This window comes from Muscardinus avellanarius, assembly GCF_963383645.1.
Source record: "Muscardinus avellanarius genome assembly, chromosome: 11".
NCBI classification, from domain to species: Eukaryota; Metazoa; Chordata; class Mammalia; order Rodentia; family Gliridae; genus Muscardinus; species Muscardinus avellanarius.
In genome coordinates, this window is record NC_137797.1 from 77,177,057 (window position 1) to 77,192,030 (window position 14,974).

Below are 14,974 nucleotides of genomic sequence, written 5' to 3' on the forward strand. Positions count from 1 at the left end.
AGTTTCAGCTTTCTTTTTTAAGTAGCTTCCAATTAAACAATTATCTAGATTATTTTCCTTTCAGACTTCAGCCAGTGCCAGCACATCATGCTGGCTCAGGCTTATTGATTCTGCTCCCTCTGGTTTCTGGCCACCACTCAAATGGAAAGAATGCGTACGAAGTCATCAGCCTGAGTTGTTAGTCGCGTCATTCTCCTGGCTTCAGATTTCCAGCTAGTTTCCTTTCCTTTATTTGTTACTAATGCCTCTTTTATTAATAGAAACTGGAACGCAAGACCAAAAAGGGTTAGCAGAGCTTTATTAGTCCTATGGTTCCCAATCTCTGTGGGAGGCTTTGGGGAAACACAGTGGTTACTAAAGAAGGGTGAATTTGCAAGTGCACTAAGAGTTGTCGGCAAAGTGAACAAATACAATGCTTGTACAAGCCGACTGTGGTGATGAATACCCTTAATTCCAGTACTTGAGAGGATGAGACAAGAGGATACTGAGTTTGAGGCCAGGGCCAGCAAATTAGCTTGATCCTGTTTCAAAATAAAAAAATTTAAAAGCCAGAGGTAGAATGTCCCTGGGTTCAATCCCCAGCACCAGAAAGGTGAGGGCATGTGCTTATGTTGCACAGTCTAACAGTAAATCAACAAACAAAAATTAGGATCTACTGACACTCAGTAAGGACGAGTCTTCTCATGGGTCACACTTTTTCTCCTCAGCCAAAAGTATGTAGCTATCTTCAGAAAATTAATTGTATCTTAATTTCACTTCCTGGAAACATGTTCATCATAGAACTTACTCATATATCCAACATGAGTACTGACTGGAGATATAGTATCCCATGTAAGTAAGTCTAGAACATCACTTAAAACATGGTTTAATTCATAATCTTACTTTTTATTCTAATTTTTAGCTTTTGAAAAATACTGAACTTTGCCGGGTATGGTGATTTTTGCTTGTAGTTCCAGTACTTGGAAGACTGAGACAGGAGAATCCTCAGTATGAGATCCTCAGTAACTCAGCAAGACCCTATTTCAAATTAAAAAGGGCTAGAGATGCATTGGGTTAAATCCCGAGTACCCAAACTAAAGCACCCAAAACAAAATACAAAGACAAAACCTTGAACTTACTATTTCTTTTTCCAGTACTGGCAATTGAAGCCATAAATACCTTTGAGCTATACCCACAGCTCTATTTTATTTTTTTAATTTTTAATCAGGATTTTGATAAGTTGCTGAGGTTCTCAGCAAGTTGTTGCTGAACTTTTAAGTATTTACATTTGTTAATATTATTTTCTTTGATTCATAGTCATTTTAAGATAGACTTATGGATAGCCTGAAAGAAGGCATTATATTAAGAGACAGAAGAATTGGCATTAGGTTCAAATAATCAAAAAGGCTCATTGATTTAAAGTTAACTATCATGCAATTTAATTTTGATAACAGGAATGTGCAGAATTATCTAGTATATGCTGAATCAAAAAATTGTCAATATTTACTTTTTTTTCAGTGTCAGAAATTGAACGCAGGGCCTCATTCATGCTAGGCAAATGCTGTACTACTGAGCTATCTATACCCTCGATCCCTTAGACTTCTTTTTTTTCCAACTAAAAATAGCAATATCAAGTGATTAAACATAAAAGTATGCTTTATGGTTTAATATATTAGCCGCTATTCATGTTCTAAAATGTTTATTTTTTTATTCCAGTCATAAATATCATATTCTTTTCTGATCATGTTGCATAGTTATTATAACACTCACAAAAGTAAAAACCACTTATTTCTTTCTATGATACTCATGTTAAAATATTGGAACTCACCAGCCTGGTGTAGTGGTACACGCTTATAACCCCATCATTTGGAGGCTGAGACAGGAGGATCACAGTTCGTGGACAGCCTCAGCTACTTAGTGAGACCCTTTGCCACTCAGTGAGATCCTGCTCCAAAAAAAAATAAAAAGAATAAAAAATAGGGCTAGGGGTGTCACTCAGAGGTAGAATGCCCCTGGGTTCCATCCCCAGTACTGCAACTGCAATATATATATATATATATATATATATATATATATATATATATATATATATATATATATATATATATATATTGCAACTTGATCAAAACAAGTCAGATCATGTTTCAGAGTTTCTCCCTGAAAAACTTAAAATCTATGAATCCTATTTAAACATGAAAGCTTTCAGGTTACCACTACAATAAAAGAATGCATGAATCAAGATATAGCCCCATATTTCAAAGTGCTACACACATAAAATAAAATGGGGCATAGCAATGTAATTTAAAATTATTTAGCATCAGGATTTCTAATGACATTTTTAAAAATATGTAAAAACAAGTAGGCATAATCAGAACACTTTCCTTCAATGCAAAAATAAGAGCCAGGTCAAACATGCAGTTCCCTCTGAACACTGAGCTCCAGCATACTGGAGTCACAGATGGCCATAAGAGAATGCCAAAACTTTTCATTTTGCTTGTTTTAATTATCCATGTTGCCACTGCAACTCTGCAAATAAAACAATCACACTTGAGTCCTCAGGCCAGTTCATCCTGAAATGTGTGAGTTTCTTGGCCTTGCAGCCCAGCTGATGAAGTCAAAGAAGAGCAGCCTCTGGTCTACTCTTGAGATCAAGAAGTGCCAGGAGAGCACAGAGGCCATGTCTGCCAGGTGACCCAGCAACACAGCACAGCTTCTCCATAGGGCTGTCATGAGGACATGCTACTGCGTGTTACTGGTCAACCTGTTTGTGGCTTTATCAGTATCTGAGATCTGTATAGGAAATTATTGGTCTCTAATGTTGTTACAAAACTATACATTATGTGTTATTTATCCTTATATCTTCCTATTACTTCACTAAAAGAAGTGCCCTTGAACAAATCAGGAGCGCAAACACACTGAACAAATTGAAGTGAAAAAAATAGCCTGGTCATTTTTGTTCCCGAAAGGCCATGAAAGAGATGGCTCAAAAGTCACCTTTGTGTTGCAGAATTTGGTCACATATATTGTAATTTATTGAAACAATGACCTACCATCCTAATCTGTATAAACAATGTCCTCTGTAGTTCCACAGTGTCCAGCCATCACAACAATGTGAAACCCTGGGTGTCCTCAACTTGAGTAAGAGGGGACAAATGTAATAAGCATGTTTCCTTCAGTGGCTTGAATTCCTCTACCCATGTTGAGTGATGACAGTGCTTCTATCAGAGGCATTTAAAAGTTACTTCTGGGTATAGAGAATAGCTAATCTTGGCCAGAAGGAATCATTTAAGTTTGTGTTTCACAATTTTAAGTATAGAATAAAACACATATCTTAGAAATAAATAGTGCATATCAGACTGAAAAATCCTTAGGATATAGGCAAAATCACTCATTATTGATTAACATCAACTAGCACATTACTGGTGCTTAATAAATAGTTGAATGAATAAATTAATCTGTCTAATATGGCACAGAGAATGCTCATCTCTTATTCTTCATCAGCCACAGATGCTACTGTAACTTATAGTACTTCTTATAGTGTCACATAGCAAAGAAAGATCCCTGGGCAATGCAAAATTAGGTTAGAGAGCCCAAAGGGACATCCTGCTCCTCTGTGTCTTTTAGTGAGCTTACCAGCCTAATATTTCTTCCTATATATTCCAATATAGTGAATCACCTTATATATACTAAATGATTGACCAATTCAACAGAGAAACAATGAGACATACTCTGCTAATCTTTACTGTAGGTATATAATGTTACCAGAAGTTCAGAAATAAAAGTGATAATAAAGATAGTGCTAAATAATTTAAATACAGATATCAGCAAGAACTTTATTATAGCTTGTTTAATTAAAATAAAATGATAGCTCTGCTAACTCAAATACAATCTTGGCTTTTGAAAATGAAAAGTGGAAATCTAAATTAAACACATTAAGTTGCATCATTTTCGTGTTGTTAAATTTCCTTAAAAACAGAAAAAATAACCTAAGATGTTACAAGGTGAGAGTAAAACCATAAGAATGTTTTATTTTAAAAGTAGGATGAATTTATATACTGGGATAAATAAAATGATTCTCATATTTTATGACTTTGATGAAACCAAGATGTTTACATAAATCAAAACCAAGGACAAGAGTATATTTTGAGTTTTATCTAAAATATCTCTTGGCAAAAATATATCCTCAGAAGACTTCATATCAAAAAAAATATTTTTATAACTCCCCATAAGTACCTCTGGCAGAGAATATCTTTTCATAATCATTGACACATGATACAATGGCTAGAAATAGCGACATTATAAACATAAAATACCATTCTGCTATAAAAGGAGACTTTAAAATATATGAGAGAATAGTAAAATTTTCTAAAGTTATAAAATATTTTGAAAAAGTAATGATATATAACAATAAAAAAGCAAATAAATGGTCATAAGATTTATTAGACATACTTATTTATTAAAGACATACTCTTAAATCCTAATGAAAATATTTTTTAAAAAACATCTAAAATTTTTTATGTGTGAAAGTAGATTTATGCAGACTGATTTATTTAAGACTAGATAAACTATAGGGCAAACTATAAAAATACCACTTCATTTTAAAATAAGGGAAGAACATAGTAATACTAGTTATCAGGGAACCTGATACGTTTGATTTAATTAAGAATTGATCGTTGGCTTTTAAAGGCAGATAATCAACCTTTACTGTTAAATACAGTGGAGAAATTTGAAGCTCCACCAAAAGCATAGTTTCATCAAAATTTTGAAGGCCCCTTGATAGAAAATGTTACTTCCGGTAATGTAAAAGTTTGGAAAACAGAACTACTTTTTGAATGGGAAAATCATAGTGTCATATATCCCAAAGCACAAATAATTAAAGAAACATTTATTAAACATCTAACATGCCAAAGACATATAATAAGATAGTAGGGGCATAGGAACAGTCTCTGTCCATGAGGAACTTGTCACATGTTGAAAAATACCCACATATAGATACACAATCACACTTAAAGTTAGGTAAAAAGCAGGATGCTATGGAAGTTTATAAGCTTCTGATTTATTTTTATTTGAGTATGAAGGGTATCTGGCAGGTCTAATAAGATTAACCCTAAAAGATAGATAGATTTTTACAGTGCAGGGCATAAAGACAAATTTGAAAGGAATTAGGGAAACTGTAGTGGGTGGGTAGTTAAAACTACCTAAGGGAGGTAGATAGTTCCAAAGTTCCTATACTGTGTGAGCAAAAGCTTGTGAAGCCACTAACTGAGGCAAGGAACATGGAAGAAAGCAGAAACAAGAATTTGGTCTAGGGCCATTGTTGATTTCAAGGGGCAGAAGAAACCAACAACTAGAGACAAGAAATCAACAACTAGAGACAAGAAATCAACAACTAGAGACAAGAATTTGGGCCAAGGAAAGGTCAGGACTTTTTAATCATTCAATATAAGTAATTGTTAGCTGGGCATGGTGAGGCACAACTGTAATCCGTACTTGAGAAGCTGAGACATGAGGATCAAAGATTTGAGGACAGCTTCAGAAAATAGTGAGACTTTCATTAACCTATCAAGACCCTATTTCAAAATTAAAATAATATAGGGTTGGGATGTAGCTCAGAGATAGAATTTCTCTGAGTTCAATCCCCAGTACCACAAACAAAACAAAACAAAACAAAATCAAATATCGAATCTTGAGGATTACTATTTTTCTTTTTTTATGTAGAAAAGCAATTTTTTTCCATTATAAACATTTACAGTTAGTCATGGAGAGTAACAGGCCTGCTGGTGAAACGGGTCACCCAAAATGGAGATGGTATCAAACCTAGTGGTCAAGGACTAACTCCTAAAAAAATTGCAACTCTTATCAAGGATTAATTTAATTTTCAAAACAAATACAAGCTATCAATTCACCCTTCTCAACATGACAGTCCACCTGTGGTATAACTGTCAGGTAAAAACATACATCTTTACAACTTGGTGGCCCCAAGTTAAAAAAAAAAAAAACACAACAAAAACCATTTCACAGATAGGAAATGAGTAATATGAAAACAGCAAGAAATATACTAACAAGCAAAAATATATGGAGAAGGAGGTACATGTAGTTTTGACTTAACTGAAGAAACCAAGAGACTGGTTTTTATAGGAAAATGGGCGGACTGGAAAGTCAGATGTGACAATTTTAGAGTAGGAATCTATATTGACTTGAATCTCCCCTAATTCCTGAATAAAAAATGTCATCTTGCAGTATTTATACTTCATGGCTCAGACACCCACCTCACCTGGCTCTATTCCTTACACAATCTAGCCTTTACTTAAATGAGTCTGAAAAACTTGGGGATATAGCTTGAGAAGAAAAATAACCACACATAATATTCCCTGGTAGCTACTTTAGACCTGGGTTTTTTACTACAAAATTCCTGAAGAAAATTTAAATATAAGTCTGGCTTTTTTGAATCAAGTACCCAAGTTAATATTTAGAAAACACCCACTGTTTTGGTTAATAGCATTGTCGATGGTACTTGTAATAGAGGGATCACTGAACAAAGTCTGTGTCTCAAAACCAGTGTTAAATCAATCTCAGGGTTGAGAGGAAAAAAAGGGGAGTCTAAAATCACAAGGTCAGACATATTTAAGATCCTTGTCCTTCTGGATCCATGCTTCCTTCAGGATCTTCATCATTATAAATGTTCTCTGCCATACTTGCATGATAGTGTCTTCTGATACAGAATAAATCACCCAAGGTTCACCGGGATTCCAGGAGAAATCAGATATTTTGGCAGTGTGACCACCATGAATAAACAACAATTCTGGTGGGCCATCTTCTGCATCTTCCAGGGACTGTTCCTCTCTAATTTTACTTAAATTTCAGACATTGAGTCTACGATCAGTAACACTGGAAGCCAAAATAGTCTCATTGTGAGGCAACCACTGAACCTGGAATATTTTATCCTTATGTGATTAAAAGGAATGCAACTTAAGCTTCAGATTTCTCAGATCCCATAAGGCAACAGTCTTGTCAGCTGATCCTGTAGCAAGAATGAATCCACTATAAGGCTTGAAAGAGAGGCAGTTCACTTCTGCAGTGTGAGCATCAACGGAATGGCTTGGCTTGGAAGTATTGTTTGAACGAGTATCCCAAATCATAAGTTTCTGATCATCAGCAACTGACCCAAACAGAGACTCATGGAGCAGATGCCAGGAAACATCTTCTACTACTGCTGTATGTCCTGTAAAGATGGTCTTTGCATCGACCACTTTTCCTTCCTTTGGAACGGCACTGATGTCCCATAGGCAGATGGCATGGTCATCTGAAACACTAAGTAAGTGCCCCCTGAGATTTGGGTTCCAAGAAAGCCCATAGCCTTTCTTCTGATGTCCACGGAGATGCAAGTCTGGGTTGCACTCTCCAGAAGGGTCTGGTTTAGAAGGATGTTTTGTATAGTCAAAAATAAGCACATCACTCGATGGAGTCTTTGTCACAATGATACAAGGGTTCTGGGGCATATAGCCGACCCGGTTTACTTCTCCTTCATGGTTGATCTTGATCTTTATTTCAATTTTCCCACTAACCGAGCCAAAGCCTCCAGATTCTCCTTTCTCACTGTTGTAGTGTGATGCATCGAACTGAGCATCACCATTAGGGAGCTGTACGCTGGCTGTCACAAGGTGCTGTTGTTCATCCGACGTATGTGTCCCCAGGACAAGTTGATGATACTGAAATCTTTCCCTTCTGGTCTGGTTACATCTGGGAGCCACTGTGCAGTTAGGCTGGGCCATTCCAGAGCATGGGTCATCACCAAATCATACAGAAAAGGGTTGTTCTTTTTCCATATTTTGTACTCCTCGTTGATCACACGTTCTTCCACTGCGTCGTCAAAGGCTACTTCCTTGTCAGCCATGGTGGTGGGCTAGTCTGGGATCCCGGGGTCGTACGTTGCAGGAGGGGCGGGGAGGCTGCGAGCTGAGGATTACTACTTCTTTAAATGGCTTAACTGAAAAAGGATGGAGGCTAAATGTGGCCATAGATATATGAAAAGATCCAGGAAGAAAACAGTGCAGGTGCTTTTTGATTTATGATAGGGTTACATACTGATAAAAACTCATTGTAAATTAAAAATGCCATAAGTTGAAAGTGCATTTACTACATCCAACTTCTCAAACATCAGGCTTGGCAACACAGTGCACTGTAAAGCATGGGTTGATTGCACTCATGGTCATGTGGCTGAATGGGTGCTATAGCCCACTGCCATTGCCCAGTACATGAGAGAGTAGCCTGGATACTACATATTGCGAGCCTGGGAAAAGAACAAAACTCAAAACTGAAATACAGTGGCTACTAAATGCATATCATTTTCACACCATCATAAAGCTGAATAATTATTAAATCTAACAATATAGAAGCTGAATAATTATTAAATAATTATTTAATAATTATTAAATCTAACAATTCAGAAGCCAGAGAAGAAGAGAATTTGTAAAATTAACTGGTGACCTGTAGCTCCAAAACTACACAGAAGTTTTATGGAGTAAAGGATAAAGATTGACCATGACTGAGCCCACCATTATTTAACATAAGACTGCTTCAAAAACTGCAAACTTGAGGCAGATGCGGTGGCTCACATCTGTAATGCTGGTACTTGAGAGACAGAAATATTACAGGTTCACAGTTCAGCAGCTTAGCATAGCTCTCCACAACTTAGTGAGACCCTGTTTCAAAATAAAAGACAAATATGGAAAGATAATTAATGGTTAGAAAGTTAATGATAGAATTTACTGGTAAACTTTGATAACACTTTCCAGGCAGAGTAGTTGAAAAGAAAGTTAGTTCAAAAACAGAAGACGAAGCCAGTTGTGGCAGCACATGCAAGTAATCCCAGGGCTGAGACAGGAGACTTTCAGTTCAAAGCCAGCCTCAGTGACTAAGTAAAGCCCTCAGCAACTTAGTTTAGAACCTGTTTCAAACTCAGGGATAAAATAGGGTTGGGTATAGCTCAGAGGTAGAATACCCCTGGTTTCAATCCTAGTAAAATACACACACACACACACACACACACACACACACACACACCTTCCAGAAACCTTCATTACCTGCCCCAGATTCTTTAGTCTTTATATTACCCTATGATCTTTGCCCTTATATAATTTCTTTTCCTTGAGAGTCTGAGTAGAATTATAAATCTGATAAGCTATTCCTGTGACTGTGTTATCTTATATGGCGAAGGGACTTCTGCAGATTTAAGTAAGGTTACTCATTAGTTGACCTTGGCTTAATGAAAAGAGAAGGTTATCTGGGTGGGCCTCAGCTAATCAAATAAGCTCTTTAAAAATAGAGTTTTCTCTGGCTGGTAAAAGCAGAGTAAGTTGAGACTTAAAGTAAGGAGAGTTCTCTGTTGCTGAGATGGAGGGAGCCATAGGGCCACATTTAAGGGGATCTCAAGGAATGACAATAGCCTTGAAAGGTAGAAAGCAAGAAAATGAGGATTTCAGTTTTATAACCATAGATACTGAATTCTGCCAATGACAGAAATGAGTTTTGAAAAGAACCCCAAGCTCCAGTTAGGAATGTAGCTCAGAACCTAACCATACCTGAACAGACTTCTGATCCACAGAACTAAAAAACAATAGTTTTCTTTAAAGACATCGATTCTTTGGTAATATTTTATGCAGTATTAGAAAACTAATGCAGCTCTATAAATTTAGAAATTGAAATACTATCAACTGATTATTTATTGGAAATATTTTCCTAGGCCAAATATAGAAAAGAAATATTTAGCTTTTGATATTTAAGCTAATTAAAACCAACTAAAAAGATTACCTGTCTAGTCTAGAAGATAAACCCTACACTTCTGGGTAATTTTTAGTCAAATGAAAATGATCATTGTATTAGAGAACCAAAATTAGGCCAGGCTTGGTGGCACACTCTTGTAATCCCTGAGCTTGGGAGACGGAGACAGAAGGATCGTGCAGGTTCAAAGCCAGCCTTGCTGGCTTAAGCTACCCTGTTTCCAAATAAAAATATAAAAAACAGGTGTCTAGGAGTGTAGCCCAGAGGTAGAAGAGTTTCCATAAACCCCAGTACCACCAAACAAACAAACAAACAAACAAAAAATTAGCCTTGAGAGAAAAGCTGGTTCAGTTTCAAGTACATAAATAATTGTACAGGGAAGTTCTTTTCTTAAAATTTAACAAGAACTATTACCTTCTAATGTGTCTAAGTATAAGTATATTAAATTGCTACCTAAGATTGATATGTAATTTCTCTTGGTTAAATTCAATAACCATATCCCTAACATAGATTCTTAAGTCTATGATACCTTCTTTGGAAGGATACTAGAAAGAGGGGAATGGGTGGTAATAGTCTTGGCTGCAGTTGGAGGACATTGGATGCAGTTGGGTGGAGTTGGGGGGATAAAAATAAGAGAGCAGTGGGTTGCTTAGTGTGTGTGTGTGTATGTGTGTGTGTGTGTGTGTGTGTGTGTGTGTGTGGTACTGGGGGTGGAACCTAGAGGCTTTCTACCTCTAGGTTATACTCCCAGACCTATTTTATATTTTATTTGGAAACAGGGTCTCACTAAGTTGCTGAGAGCCTCACTAAGTAGCTGAGGTTGGCTTTGAACCTGTTTGATCCTCCTGTCTCAGCCTCTCAAGTGCTGGGATTACAAGTGTGTGCCACCGTATCTGGCTCTTAGTATTTTATTTTAATAGTAGTAAGACTGAGTTTGGGAATCTATTCTGGAAGATTATTATTTAGGATTTATTCTATGAGAAAAACTATTAGTACACTTAAAAAGCTAAATTTGTCAAAAGAAAGAGGTTTGGCAACTAGTTATGACATACTAATTTTTAAGTTGAATTTTATTTTTAGTTTTTATTTTTAATTGACACAATTTGTATGTATTTACGACATACAGCATGTTTTGATAATTTGTATATATGCAGTTAAGAATATCTAATGATATTTAACAAATGTATATTGCTTCACATACTTACTATTTTACAGTTAAAAACCTACTCTCTTAGCATCATATAGATAATGATTAACAGTCGGAAGTCCCCTAATTGGTGGGAAGTCTGTCAGCCAGTCCCTGGCTGTGGGGGACTGTCTTTCTAAATTATTTTTCTATCAGAAACCAAAAAAACCAATACTAAGAGGAAGTGCTGTGGGTGCAATGCAGGGGAGAGCAGAAGGGGGCAAAACACTGCAACAGAGTAGACTTAACTACAGAACCATAGTGTGAAAAGAGAAACAAAGAAAATCAGTTTTTAATCTTTTTTTTTCCTAGTACTTGTAATATGACTCTTGATCCTAAAAGAGGTAACTGAATTTTCCTAAAAAGTATTATACTTTGCTTTTCTAAATAAGACATGATTAGGCCCCCATACTTGCTAGTGCCAGATTTTAAATTCTCCAATGTATACAGTTATCAATGAAGCATATGATTTGTACCTTTAATACTTACAGCTTTCTTTATATGAACACAATATTTGACTCTTAGCAAAATTTAAATTAGCAAAATTACCTAAGAAGAAAGAAAATTACCTAAAAAGAAAGGGAAATAAAACAAAACTCTATGCATTTTCTACAATATTAAAAAATCAAATCTTTTACTTCCTGATGTTAAACACCCCCAAACCTATTGTTTCAGTAGAGATACATAAAAGAAAATAAATCTATAATAGCAATAAAAACATAAGTGAGTGGGCATGGTGGTGCACACTTGTAATCCCAGCATTTGGGAGGCTGGAACAGGAGGATCTCAGTTTGCAGACAGCTTCAGCTACTATTTAGTGAAGCCCTTTGCAACTCAGTGAGACCTTGTTTCAAAATAATGAATAAAAATAGGGCTGGGGGTGTAGCTGGGGGTAAAATGCCCCAGTACTGCAAAAGAAAAAAAGAAAGAAAGAGAAAAACAAAGAAAGAGAAAGAGAAAAAGAAAGAAAGAAAAGAAAACATGAGTGAGATAAAGATCTTGATAATGGTCAGAAAAAGACACTAGATTTGGTTACATAGGAAAGAGAAGAAAGCAGGAAGGAACACGGGCACAAAGTCAGTGAAGCCGACTTCAGTCCCAATGATATTTCAGAAAAGATCAAGGACAGAAAATTGCATACATGAAAAGATGACAGGGAGGTGTGTTGTGAATAAGGTTGTTAGCCTCTCTTTACCCTCTTCTCTTACATTGACCACGATTCTGTACAACTGGGATTGTACAGAAGGGATTGCAAATTAGGGCACCCACTTTGGAAAACAATATAGAGAATCCTCAGAAGGATGGGAACAAACTTACCATTTGACACAATGGAATTTTACTCAGCCATAAAGAAAAACCCAATTATATCATTTACAGGGAAATGGATGGAACTGCAGGACATTACACTAAGTGAGATTAATCAGTCAAAAAAAAAAAAAGAAATCGGATGTTTTCCCTAATATGTGAAAGCTAGCAGGAAATGCGTAAAGGAGGAACTCTAGATGAAGAAGGAGATTCTATAGATGAGCAAATCAGGCGACCTAACTGAGGGGATGGGAGGGAGGAAGAGGGAAACTCTATAAAGCACATGATGTACTTAAACATATCAAACACTAAGCCAAACATGTGAAGGAGGGAGAGGAGGGGAATAGGGTGGGAATTGGGTAAGGGCTAACTGGGTGATGTGTGCATGTATGTCTCTACCATCCTTTTTTCCATTAAGATGTATGAATACGATGTCCCATTAAAGAAATTAAACAATTCAAAAAAAAAAAAAAAAAGGAGAACAGTCTCTGTCTGACCTTGACACTGGTTACATTCTTCTTCAACTTGAAAAGATTTGATGTCATCACATTAATTACATTGACAGGCATTCAATTCTTTGGTGAATTGAATTAGAAATAAAACATATAATTTAAAAGTCATTACTGATTTACAAATGTTGGGCTGAATCAATAGACAAAATGGAAGGCAATTACAGTTCTGATGACAGAATGTGTGATTAACTTTAGCATCATAAAACAACATGGCTGATCATAGTTTGGAGGATGAAGAAATGAGAATAGATAGAAGTATGGAGCCATTGTTTTTTTGTTGTTGTTTTTGTTTTTGTGGTACTGGGGATGGAACCCAGGGGCATTTGACCTCCAAGCTACACCCCCTGCCTTATTTTTTATTCTTTATTTTGAAACCGGGTCTCACTGAATTGCAAAGGGCCTCATAAGTAGGTGAGGCTGTTTGCAAACCATGACCCTCTAGTCTCAGCCTCCCAAATGCTGGGATTACAAGCGTGCACCACCACGTCCAGCTTTGGCCATTGTTTAAAGGTAAGGAATTAGAAAAAAAAAAAACCCAAGAAAATAAATAATGACTGCAAAATGTAGTCTGGGAGGGGCACTGGAGAATGGTATAACATGGTAAATTCCCCATTTTTAATAGTCTGTTGTTAATAATTACTGTTTAAAGTTGAAAATTAAAAACTAGATAATACAATTATTTAGAATTACAAAAATTAGAGAAAGAAAATGTAGAAAGAATTTTGAGTGATCACTTTGGGAAGTAGAATTAGGGTGGTAGTGGTTTATGCTTTTTCATGCTACTTTAGTTTTTGTTTTTATCATGTACATATACTAGTTATAGCATTATAAACATATCACATAACTAACCTAAAAGGCCATCTTATTTTAAATATCAGACAATAGAGAATGAAAAACCTGTCTTTCATAAAACAGATATTATTATGTAATACAACAGCTCACAATTAATTGGCAAATCTAATCAAGAGTGAGAAAAAGAAAAGCATGAGCCTGTTTCAATCTAAAATGCTGCTCATACTCATTGGATTTCAAAGAATACTGTTTTCATACTAACCTAGTTGTCTAAAACCCCAAGAGGAGAATGAAAAGAGTTCTACCAACATTATTTCTACCACTCTTCCCTTTCTGCTTTTCATACATGCCTTCTTTTGGCCTTGATCCTTCCTGGAATATCTCTAAATACCTCTAAACACCTACTAGTTTGACAATAGTAAATATTGATGAGGCTACTACTATGAAGGAGTGTGAAGTGAATGACAGGATTTTAAATTGGGTTGATAACAACTCTGGGAAAGTGGTTAGCATGATGTAGTAAAATTAAAGATGTGCATCTACTATAAGCCTCTTCTAGGCATATGATATGGAGAAATTTTCATATGTGCTTCAGAATATTTTCATCTTTATTGGCAACAATAACACCAAGAGCTGGAAACAACAATAATGCAATAATCAATTGCCTGTAAGTGTGTGGATTTGTTTCTGAGTCTTCTATTCTGCTTCATTGCTCTATATCTGTTTTTGTGCCCATTCCATGGTATTTTTTTATTATTATGGCTTTGTAATATAGTTTGAAGTCAGGTATTATGATTCCTCCTGCATGGTTTTTGTTGCTGAGAATTACTTTGGCTATTCTGCTTTTTCTGTTGTTCCAAATGAATTTCAGGACTAACTTTTCTATGCCTGTGAGAAATGACCTTGGTAATTTAATAAGTATTGCATTGAATCTCTAGATCACTTTTGGAAGTATGACCATTTTGATGATATTTATTCTGCCTATCCATGAATGTAGAAGATCTTTCAATTTTCTAAGGTCTTCTTCAACTTCTTTTTTCATTGTTTTATAATTTTCTTTGTAGAAGTCTTTTACAAAAACATACACTGGAAAAAATATAACCTGTTCAACAATGGTGTTGGCAAAACTGGTTAACCATATGCACAACAATGGAAATAAACCCCACTTTCTCACCCTGCACAAGAGTCAATTGAAAATAAGTCAAAGATTTAGAAATTAGACCAGAGACCTTGTGGTTCCTTGAAGAAGGCATAGGTCCAACACTGCAACATATGGGCACAGATGAAAACTTTCTCAACAAGACTCCAAAGGCACAAGAAACTAAAAGGCAAATCAATACATGGAATTGCATGAAACTGAAGAGCTTCTATACAGCAAAGGAAACTGTCAAGAACCTCAACCTAAAGCCAACAGAATGGG

General features: G+C 35.9%; 1 protein-coding gene and 1 pseudogene across 4 annotated transcripts in view; both read right to left on the reverse strand.

Moving 5' to 3' along the window:
- TMEM117 (transmembrane protein 117) overlaps window positions 1–14,974 on the reverse strand; it is a gene marked incomplete at both ends in the record, with an annotated part of 622,588 nt that overhangs the window by 119,902 nt on the left and 487,712 nt on the right. The window lies entirely within an intron of this gene.
- Window positions 6,604–7,873, reverse strand: LOC308270279 (histone-binding protein RBBP4-like; annotated as a pseudogene). Its single transcript has one exon. The product of its transcript is annotated as a histone-binding protein RBBP4-like (transcript).